The sequence below is a fragment of the Phyllobates terribilis genome, unplaced genomic scaffold (genome assembly GCF_046119375.1).
Source record: "Phyllobates terribilis strain yellow unplaced genomic scaffold, ASM4611937v1 Scaffold_4__5_contigs__length_816908805, whole genome shotgun sequence".
NCBI classification, from domain to species: domain Eukaryota; kingdom Metazoa; phylum Chordata; class Amphibia; order Anura; family Dendrobatidae; genus Phyllobates; species Phyllobates terribilis.
The window spans coordinates 771,357,940-771,368,972 of NW_027362764.1; positions in this window are offsets into that span (position 1 = coordinate 771,357,940).

Here is an 11,033-nt window from a genome sequence, read left to right on the forward strand (position 1 = left end):
GAGTTTTCTCAGCCCCTCCCATCGCACAGGCCCTGAGGCGTGGGGTACTATCACAAGGAGTGCAAAGTTTGGGAAGATGCTGAGGGAGTACCTTGCCGACCGTACCAACATCCTCTGTGATTCCTCTGTGCCTTATAATTATTGGGTATCCAAGCTGGATGCGTGGAATGAACTGGCTCTCTATGCCTTGGAGGTCCTGGCCTGCCCTACCGCCAGCGTTTTTTCAGACCGCGACCAATCAGCAGAGCAGTGTTAAAATTTGGCGCCAATATTGCTGATTAGTCGCGGTCGCCGGCCGCGACCAATCAGCAGAGCGGTGTTTAAATTTTGCGCCAACACTGCTGATTGGTCGCGGCCGGCGACCGCAACCAATCAGCAGAGCGGGGTTTAAATTTGGCTCCAAAATTGCTGATTGGTCGCGCCCGGCGGTCGCGACCAATCAGCAGAGCGGAGTTTAAATTTGGCGCCAACACTGCTGATTGATTGCGGCCGGCGGCCGCAACCAATCAGCGTCGTATTAGTGAGGATCGGGGAGCGGCGCTGCCTGTGCGGGTACTTCCGCTGCGAGCAGCTGGGAGATGAGCGGCTGCTCGCAGCAGAAGCATCCCGACCGGTGGCGCCGCTCCTCGGTCCTCCGTTCACACTTGCCGTCGGGAGATCAGAGCGTTGTTTAAATTTGGCGCCAATCTCGCTGATTGGTTGCGGTCGGCTGGCAGCCGCAACCAATCAGCAGAGCGTTGCTTAAATTTGGCGCCAATCTCACTGATTGGTCGCGGCTGGCGTCGGCGACCAATCAGCAGAGCGTTGTTTAAATTTTGCGCCAATCTCGCTGATTGGTCGCGGTCATTTCCCGGCTGCATCTCCGTCCCGCAGATGGCGCCGGCGGTCGGGGTCCTTCTGCTGCTACCGGCCGGGAGATGAGCGTCTCGTGACGGTCATCTCCCGGCTGCATCTCCATCCCGCAGATGGCTCCGGCGGTCAGGGTCCTTCTGCTGCTACCGGCCGGGAGATGAGCGCCTCGCGCCGGTCATCTCCCAGCTGCATCTCCGTCCCGCAGATGAGCCGCCGGCAGTCGGGGTCCTTCTGCTGCTACCAGCCGGGAGATGAGCGCCTCGCGCCGGTCATCTCCCGGCTGCATCTCCTTCCCGCAGATGAGCTGCTAACGGCCGCGATCTTTTTTCAGAAATCCCGCAGCGCTGATTGGCCGCTGCCGGACCAATGAGCGACGCGGGATTTCCAGGACAGACAGACAGAAAGACAGACAGACAGACGGGATAAGACGATTATATATATAGATGTTCAGCACAAAGCTTGATTGTGGCAACAACTTGTTGAAGAACAGTTCTGACGTAAGGTCATACAGATTGGCAAAGGATATTTACATGGACAGATTTTAGTATTTTCTCTATAGCACTGGTAATGTAGCTTCTCTTTGGGTCTTGCTGTTTTCATGTGTTGGCATTCATTGTGCTGCATTTTTCCAATCAGACTAACCATTTGCTGCATTGTCATCTGATGAAAACAGCTTCACTGATCATACAAAGCCTCGTGTTTGCTTGGTGAATAGCACAGCCAGTTTCTCTTTTCAACTCTCTACTTGGCAGGCAACAATAAAACGCGGAATTAAAAAAATATCGCTTTTGCTTTCCATGTGCTTGAATTGAGTTTACGATGGTAATATTTTTCATTGTGGCATTATCACTTCCATTCCTAGACAAGTGACACCACATATCCTCAATTACAGTTGGTCACAATTAGAGGTCATGATATAATGTCACAAGAAGGAAATTCAAAGTGGGCATGTATGCTGACTAGCTGGACTTGTGTTTGGTGGCTTCAGTGTTTGAATTTCGACTGCTTTGTAATAACTCACTGGTGATTTGGTTTTTCCAAGCCCTTGTTAAAGGTGTCCAGTTGTTATTGAGCATAGACAGATGACGTTGATGCAATGAGGTGAACAGGTCGGAGCATTGGAAGTTTTAAACGCAGAAGGGCAACTGGACGAGCAGAATAGTAGACCAAAAGGAAACCGGAGACTCAGCACAGGAAGACTAGTGAAGTAGAGTTGAGAAATTGGCATAGCAGAGTGGACCTTTCAAATGGGCTGCACGGTGGCTCAATGGTTAGTACCTTTGTTGCGCTGGCATCCTAGGTTGAAATCCAACCAAGGACAACATCTGCAAAGGTGTTTGTAGGTTCTTCCCATGTTTGTGTGGGTTTCCTCCCACATTCCAAAGATATACTGATAGGGAATTTAGATTGTGAGCCCCATTGGGGACAGAGATGTTGCTTGTAAAGCGATGCGGAAATTAATGGCTCTGTATAAGGAAATACGACTGAGCTGAGTAGGTATGGAAACTAAATGTAGTGACTGATATACAGTGGGTACGGAATGTATTCAGACCCCTTTAATTTTTTCACTCTTTGTTTCATTGCAGCCATTTGGTAAATTCTAAAAAATTCATTTTTTTCTCATTAAAGTACACTCTGCACCCTATTTTGACTGAAAAAAAAAACAGAAATGTAGAAATGTTTGCTAATTTATTAAAAAAGAAAAACTGAATTATCACATGGTCATAAGTATTCAGACCCTTTGCTCAGACACTCATATTTAAGTCACATGCTGTCCATTTCCTTGTGATCCTCCTTGAGATGGTTCTACTCCTTCATTGGAGTCCAGCTGCGTTTAACTAAACTGATAGGACTTGAATTGGAAAGGCACACACCTGTCTATATAAGACCTCACAGCTCACAGTGCATGTCAGACCAAATGAGAATCATGAGCTCAAAGGAACTGCCCAAGGAGCTCAGAGACAGAATTGTGGCAAGGCACATATCTGGCCAAGGTTACAAAAGAATTTCTGAATTACTCAATGTTCCTAAGAGCACAGTGGCCTCCATAATCCTTAAATGGAAGAAGTTTGGGACCGCCAGAAGTTTTCCTAGACATGGCCATCCCTCCAAACTGAGAGGTCGTGGGAGAAGAGCATTGGTGAGAGAGGTTAAGAAGACCCCCAAGATCACTGTGGCTGAGCTCCAGAGATACAGTAGGGAGATGGGAGAATGTTCCACAAAGTTAACTATCACTGCAGCCCTCCACCAGTTGGGCCTTTATGGCAGAGTGGCCCAACGGAAGCCTCTCCTTAGTGCAAGACATATGAAAGCCCACATAGAGTTTGCTCAAAAACACATGAAGGACTCCCAGACTATGAGAAATAAGATGAGACGAAGATAGAACTTTTTGGTGATAATTCTAAGCGGTATGTGTGGAGAAAACCAGGCACTACTCATCACCTGCCCAATACAATCTCAACAGTGAAACATGGTGGTGGCAGCATCATGCTATGGGGGTGTTTTTCAGCTGCAGGGACAGGACGACTGGTTGCAATTGAAGGAAACATGAATGTGGCCAAGTCCTTGATGAAAACCTCTTCCAGAGTGCCCTGGACCTCAGACTTGACTGAATGTTCACCTTCCAACAAGACAATGACCATCAGCACACAGCTAAAATAACAAAGGAGTGGCTTCAGAACTACTCCGCGACCATTCTTGACTGGCCCAGCCAGAGCCCTGACCTAAACCCAATTGAGCATCTCTGGAGAGACCTAGAAATGGCTGTCCACCAACGTTCACCATCCAACCTGACGGAACTGGAGAGGATCTGCAAGGAAGAATGGCAGAGGATCCCCAAATTCAGGTGTGAAAAACTTGTTGCATCACTCCCAAGAAGACTCATGGCTGTACTAGCTCAAAAGGGGCTTCTACTCAATACTGAGCAAAGGGTCTGAATACTTATAATCATGTGATATTTCAGTTTTTTCCTTTTTTAATAAATTTGCAAAAATGTCTACATTTCAGGTTTTTTTCAGTCAAGATGGGGTGCAGAGTGTACTTTAATGAGAAAAAAAAATAACTTTTTAGAATTTACCAAATGGCTGCAATGAAACAAAGAGTGAAAAATTTAAAGGGGTCTGAATACTTTCCGTACCCACTGTTGCAGAGCCCAGTAATGTAGCAGAGTTAAGTAGGTCAGGAGACTCACTGTAGTAGAGCCCTTTGATTTTTAAAAATGTTTTGATTATGTCATTCATAATAAAGATCTTCTTATATAGATCCCCATTCTGGTATATATGCCCCCCGTTCTGCCACTGTTCTTTAATGAATAGAAACCCCAGTCATTCTATAAAGTATAATGAACCCCCATAGTGATCCATAGTAGTATAATGCACCCCATAATCATCCTATAAAGTATAACACACCAGTATACTCATCCATACACTGTGTTCCAAATTATTATGCAAATAATATTTTCTCAGATTTTCCCAAATTACCTATATGAATTGCAGTCATTGTAATTTTCCAGTCAAATAACTATTAGAGTACAATTGAAAGGTTTTTGTACAATCTGCCTATGATAACAGTATATTTTTATAAAAATAAAACATTTTTTAAATTATAAGCATTAGCAGGTTATTACAAACTGAAATCAAACAGTTTTCAACTCAAAACTTTATTCTAGGTGATGTTACATTTGCACGTAGGACCTCTTGTTCGAAAGGAGCTTCTGAACTCTCTCATCCATTGAATTTGTCAGGTTTTGGATGGTTTCTGCTTCAATTGTTTTGCATGAGGACAGAATACCCTCCCAGAGCTGTTGCTTAGATGTGAACTGCCTCCCGCCATCATAGACACTCCTTTTGATGATGCTCCAGAGGTTCTCAATGGGGTTGAGGTCAGGGGAGCATGGGGCCAACACCATAAGTTTTTCCCCTTTTATGCCCATAGCAGCCAGAGACGCAGATGTGTTATGTGCAGCATGAGACGGTGCATTATCATGCATGAAAATGATCTTGCTGCGGAATGCACTGTTCTTCTTCTTGAACCATGGCAGGAAGTGCTGTTTGAGAAACTCAACATACATTATGGAGTTCATCTTTACCCCTTCAGGGATCCTAAAGGGGCCGACAATCTCTCTCCCCATGATTCCAGCCCAAAACATTACTCCACCTCCTCCTTCTTGGCGACGTAGCCGTGTTTGCATGGGGTGTCCATCAACCAGCCATCCTCCACTGCATCCATCTGGACCATTGAGCGTTGCACGGCACTCATCGGTGAACAAAACAGTTTTGAAGTCAGTCTTCATGTATTGTTTGGCCCACTGGAGCCGTTTCTGCTTGTGTGCAGTGGATAGAGGAGGTCGACAGGATGGCACAGCTGCAAACCTCTGAAGGACCCTGCACCTTGTTGTTCTGGGGACGTTGGAGGCACCAGCAGCTTCAAAAACTTGTCTGCTGCTATGACAAGGCTTTTTTGCCGCTGCTCTTCTAACCTGACCTAATTGCCTGTAGGAAATAGTCCTCAATTTTCACTTATCAGCACGCACACGTGTGTACTGTGAATCAGCTACAAACTTCTTGATTGTGTGATGATCACGATGAAGTGTCTTGGCAATGTTGATTGTAGTCATGCCTTGACCTAAACACTCCACAATTTGTTGCTTCTCAGCAGCCGACACATCCTTTTTCTTTCCCATTTTGGCAGAAAATGTAGGCTGCTTAATAATGTGGGACAGCCTTCTTAAGTAGTCTTGCCTTTCATTGGACACACCTGCCAAACTAATTAGCACAGGTGTCTGCAATTGCTTACAGTGATATAAAGAGCCCTGACACACATCACCATCAATGAGTTTAACTGACAAACAAAAAAATTCTTACCTTATCACTCCTAAACACTTTTTGCATAATAATTTGGAACACAGTGTAGTAGTATAATGCACCACCATAGTCCTTCATATAATATAATGCACCCCATAGTCATCCATAGTAGCATAATGCACTCCTATTGTAATCCATAGTAGTATAATGCACCCACATAGTTATCCTATAAAGTATAATGCACCCCAATGTCATCCATAGTTATATAATGCAATCTCATTGTTATCCATAGTAGTATAATGCACCCTATATTAAAAAAATAAATAAATATTCACGGCTCCTTTGCACCCGCACCCACATGCTTCCTCTTGTGAAGCCAGCAGCTGACTCTGGCATGCGACAGGAGCGTGTTATGTCACTGTTATGTGCGCCGTCATATGCACATGCACCGTGGGGCCATGAGAACCCCTCCAAAATTATAACATTCCAACTTATGATGCTAACCAGACCATGTTTGATCTTCTTGTAACTATGAAATTATGATAAGAAATATGACGTCAATATCTGGAATCTTCAAGTACAAAGATATCCTGTAACTTGGGGATATCATAAAATTCTAACATACTCAGCACATCCCTCAATCAGCCCCCCGTCTGAGCTCATCAAGGGGGGGTATCTGGGCATAACCCTGAGTTTATAAAAGGAGTGTTTGGTTGTGGGTCATTTGTCAGCCTGTAAAAGATATGGTTCACTGTGTGTACGGTCCATTTTCTCCATCAGAGTGCTTCCCTCTGCTAAGCTCTGAGCCTCTTCCGTGACCAGGTTTAGTCGTTTTCTTTCATTATTCCTTTTTAATGCATGTAATTGTATATACCATATTGTTTTGTTCACATTTTGTATATTTTTTATAAACAATGCCTATTTTTCTGGAATAAATAAATAAAAATGTAATAGCTCTGTTCCTCTTGCTCCATAAGCCGCAGCCCTGAAACCATACTCTACCTGTAACAAGTGTTCAATAGGCCTGTATAAATGATTGGTGGTGGCAGCTAATCGTTCTTTTGTTATTGTAGAGCAGACAGTGAGCGTATGGAGGGCATATTCATATATTCAATGCGTTGTAATCGGAGGTATATATACCATACGCTCACTGTTAGTTCCCCAATAACCGGCCTAGTATTAAAGGCAGCCACAGTCTCGTACAGCCAATTGCGCAATTGTTCTGATGATTGGAGGCAGAGCAGTTGCATTTCCTTGACATTGTGGTGACAGCAGTGGGATCTGTGTGATCACTCCAGTGTCATCTGTTATCAAGTGGTAACAGTGATGTGTTTTGTGCGACTCCCCCCCACTCCCCCGACTGCGTATCCTTGATATTCTTTAACTTTATTTTTATAGGTAACCTGTGTAATTTCTAAGTTGTGCACTTGTCATATACTGTAGTTACAAAGTTAATACGGTTGAAAAAAGACAAATGTCCATCAAGTTCAACAGAGGAATGGGAAAGGACAAAGGGAAGGACACATGCATAACCACAATACATTGTCCAATGCACCCCAAAGGAGCTAATCTTTCCCTCATTGTCCCAATCAACTCTAGCAAATATTTAGAAAGAAATTTTACAAATTTGCCTCATTATTTATGTTATTTTCTTAAAAAAAAAGCATCTAAACCTTTTTTGTAACTATCATCAGTTCCCTCTGTGACTAGCTTCTGAGGTAGCTGATTGTCTCCTCTAGAGATTAAATCTTTCATTCTCCACGCATGGCCAGCGTCATGTCACCACAGGTTCTGAGCTATGCAGAAGTCTAGAAGAGCTGAAGAATAGGAGACAGGCTGGTATCCTGACCTCTATAGTGTATGTGAATGTATATGTGTATATGTGTTCAAAGTGCTGCCAGTACAGATAGTGTGCACATACCCTAAAAGTTTGGGCACCATGGTAAAAATTACTGTTATTGTGAACAGTTAAGCAAGTTGAAGATGAAATGATGTCTAAAAAGCCTAATGTTAAAGTCAACACATTTCCTTTGCATTTTGAATGTCTGTATGTATGCGCCCTGTGTATCCATATATGTTCATGTATGTGCTCTGTGTATATATATATATGTTCATGTATGTGCTCTGTGTATACATATATGTGTGCTTTGTGTATAATCCAAGAATCCAATGCACCGGGTAGTTTCCTTCAAAAAAGTTTTATTGGCACCAGTGTACACAGAAAAAAAACGGACATTCGACGTTTTCGGCCACACTGGGCCTTTTTCAAGCCAAAAACAAGGTGTAGATATTTTGGCTTGAAAAAGGCCCCGTGTGGCCAAAACGTCGCATGTCTGTTTTTTTCTGTGTACATTGGTGCCAATAAAACTTTTTTGAAGGATACTACATGGTGCCTTGGATTCTTGGATTATTCATAGTCTTTACAAACCGAGTGGAGGGTTGTACCAAGTCTGCACGTTACATGTAGTGGTGCACGGGATATACTTTTAAATGTAAGTGTGCTCTGTGTACAGCTATATGTGTATGTGCTCCCTGTATACATATATGTGTGTGTATGTGCTCTGTGTCTAAGTGTGTGTACTAGTGATGAGGGAGCACACTTGCAAGTACTCGGAACTCGCCTGAGCATCTCAGTACTCGAGATGCTCGGAACTCGCCGAATACTTGCGAGATGCTCGGGGGGATGCTCGAGTCCCCACTTTAGAGTGCCAATCAACATGCAGGGATTGCCTGCCACTCATTGAAATGCCACAGCCATGGTGGTTGTGGCATTACAGTGACTGGCTGGCTGCACAGCGTTATCAGGTCTATATCAGACCTGGAGCCGCTGTGCTGTCACAGTCATTCCGGAATCAGGCAGAGTAGGGAGAGGTGCCACTGAGCTAGGGAGATATTTGCTTGTGTATTAGGTAGTGTAGGGAGAAAACACGTACATTACACATATCCATCTCAACAAACAGTCCTTCTGAGGACTAATCCATCTGCAGAGATATCAGGCAGGCAGTGTACATAGGCAGGCAGTGTATATAGCAGACTGTTGTGCATATAGCACAAGAGGCTCCATTCCAGTTCTGCCTTCTGCTGCTGTTAGATATTTCTAGACAAAGGCCCAGGTCTCAGGGACCAGGAATAATTTTTTGGGGATCTTAATCCTCATTATTTCCTTCAAAAGCAATCCATAGAACACCATTTTTCTGTGCCATTTGTTTGTTGGCACTCCAGAATACAGCCAGGTCCTTTCCATATTACAGCGCTAAAAATCCAGCTATTTAAAACTGTGTATTCTCCGTCACACGGATCACATATACGTTGTCAGAAAATACTGCCATTTCTGACCTCCATTAAAAATTTGTTTCAGTCTGTCAGTGAAGCAAATGACACCAGATTGCTGTTCAAAATAGTTACCTACAGGCCAGATATTTAAAACTGTGGTTTCTCCGTCACACGGATCACATATAAGTTCAGTCATTTGTAGTGAGTGTGGAAGATATTGTCCTCCATTTAAAATGGGCAAGGCACGTGGCAAGGGACGGGGAACTGGATGTGATGGTGATGGTGCTTGCAGAGGCCGAGACCAAGGCCGTGGGCAAGCTGAAATTGTGCCACAAAAAAACACCCACATCTTCTCGTCGGACCTTTCTGTCCTAATTCCTAGGGAACCGCATCACACCACTATTGAACCCAGAGTAGTGTCAAAAGGTTGTTGGTTGGATAGCTGATAATGCTTCCAGTCACTTAGCCAACACCACCACCATGTCTTCCACATGGTCAAGTCTCAGTAGCGGTGAGTCTGGACCGCATATTCCTCACCCTGATCCTCCCTCCTCCCACTATGCTCAGGGCCCGGAGACAAATAATCCCACACTTGGACACTCTGAAGAGCTGTTCACTTTTCCATTTATAGATTCGGGCATCTCACCTGGTCCACTTGAAGCGAGGTAAAAGGAGATCGCATGAAGGCGATGGTGTGAAAGTGTCACAAGAGGTGGACGATGATGAGACACAATTGCCAGAAAGGCAGGAGGAGGACCAGGGTGCGGAAGTGGAAGACGAGGTGGTGGATGATATAATAACTGACCCAACCTGGCAGGAGGACATGCAGAGCGAGGACAGCAGCACACACTGGGAGGAAGGCAGAGCACCCCAACAGGCAGGAAGAAGCAGTGTGGTGGCCGCAAACAGAAGGCAGGCAACCGTTCCCCGTAACACCAACATGAAGGAAGTTGCCAGTACAACTGTTAGGTCTTCCCGAGTCTGGTTGTTTTTTAAAGACTCTGCCGATAACCCCAAAAAGGCCATTTGCACCACCTGCCCAGCCAGCATCAGCAGGGGTGGAAAAATGACCAGCCTGACCACCACCAGTATGATCAGGCACATGGCAGCAAAGCACCCGACTTTGTGGGCCGAACTCCAGGGTCCAGGATCAGTGTCTGCGGGTGGCACCATTGCTTCTTCCGCTGTTGTGCATGCAAGCCAATCCCCTGTCCATGGTGTATGCGAAGGTGCCTCCGGCCCTGCACCTGTCGTTGCACACTCTCAAGTAGCAGCATCAGGAAACACGTCCACGTCCTTGTCCCAGCGCAGCGTTAAGTTGTCCATACCCCAGTCCTTGGAACGCAAGCGCAAATACGCAGCCAACGCCCCACAGGCCACACTACTAAATTCTCACATTTCACGACTGTTTGCGCTCGAAATGTTGCCTTTTAGTCTCATGGAGACAGAAGCATTCTGCAACCTGATGGCGGCGTCCGTCCCTCGGTACTCGGTCCCCAGCCGCCACTATTTCTCCCGGTGTGCCGTCCCCGCATTACACAAGCACGTGTCCCAAAACATTAGCCTTGCCCTCAACAACGCAGATACCGGGAAAGTCCACCTAACCATGGACACGTGGACAAGTGCTTGTGGGAAGGGGCGGTACATATCGCTGATGGCACACTGGATTAACATAGTGGAAGCCGGGACCCAGTTGGACCTTAGGACGGAACATGTCCTCCCGATGCCAAGGATTGCGGGCCCTAGGTTAATCAGGGTTTCCCCCATGGTGTACAGCTCCTGCACCTCATCCTCCTAAGCCTCCTCCTGCTCTTAAGCCTCCATGTTCAAAATAACTACATCAGTCACAAGCTGGAAGCACTTCAGCACGAAGTGGTGGATAATATAATAACTGACCCAATCTGGCAGGAGGACATGCAGAGCGAGGACAGCAGCACACAGGGGGAGGAAGGCAGAGCACCCCAACAGGCAGGAAGAAGCAGTGTGGTGGCCGCAAACAGAAGGCAGGCAACCGTTCCCCGTAACACCAACATGAAGGAAGTTGCCAGTACAACTGTTAGGTCTTCCCGAGTCTGGTTGTTTTTTAAAGACTCTGCCGATAACCCC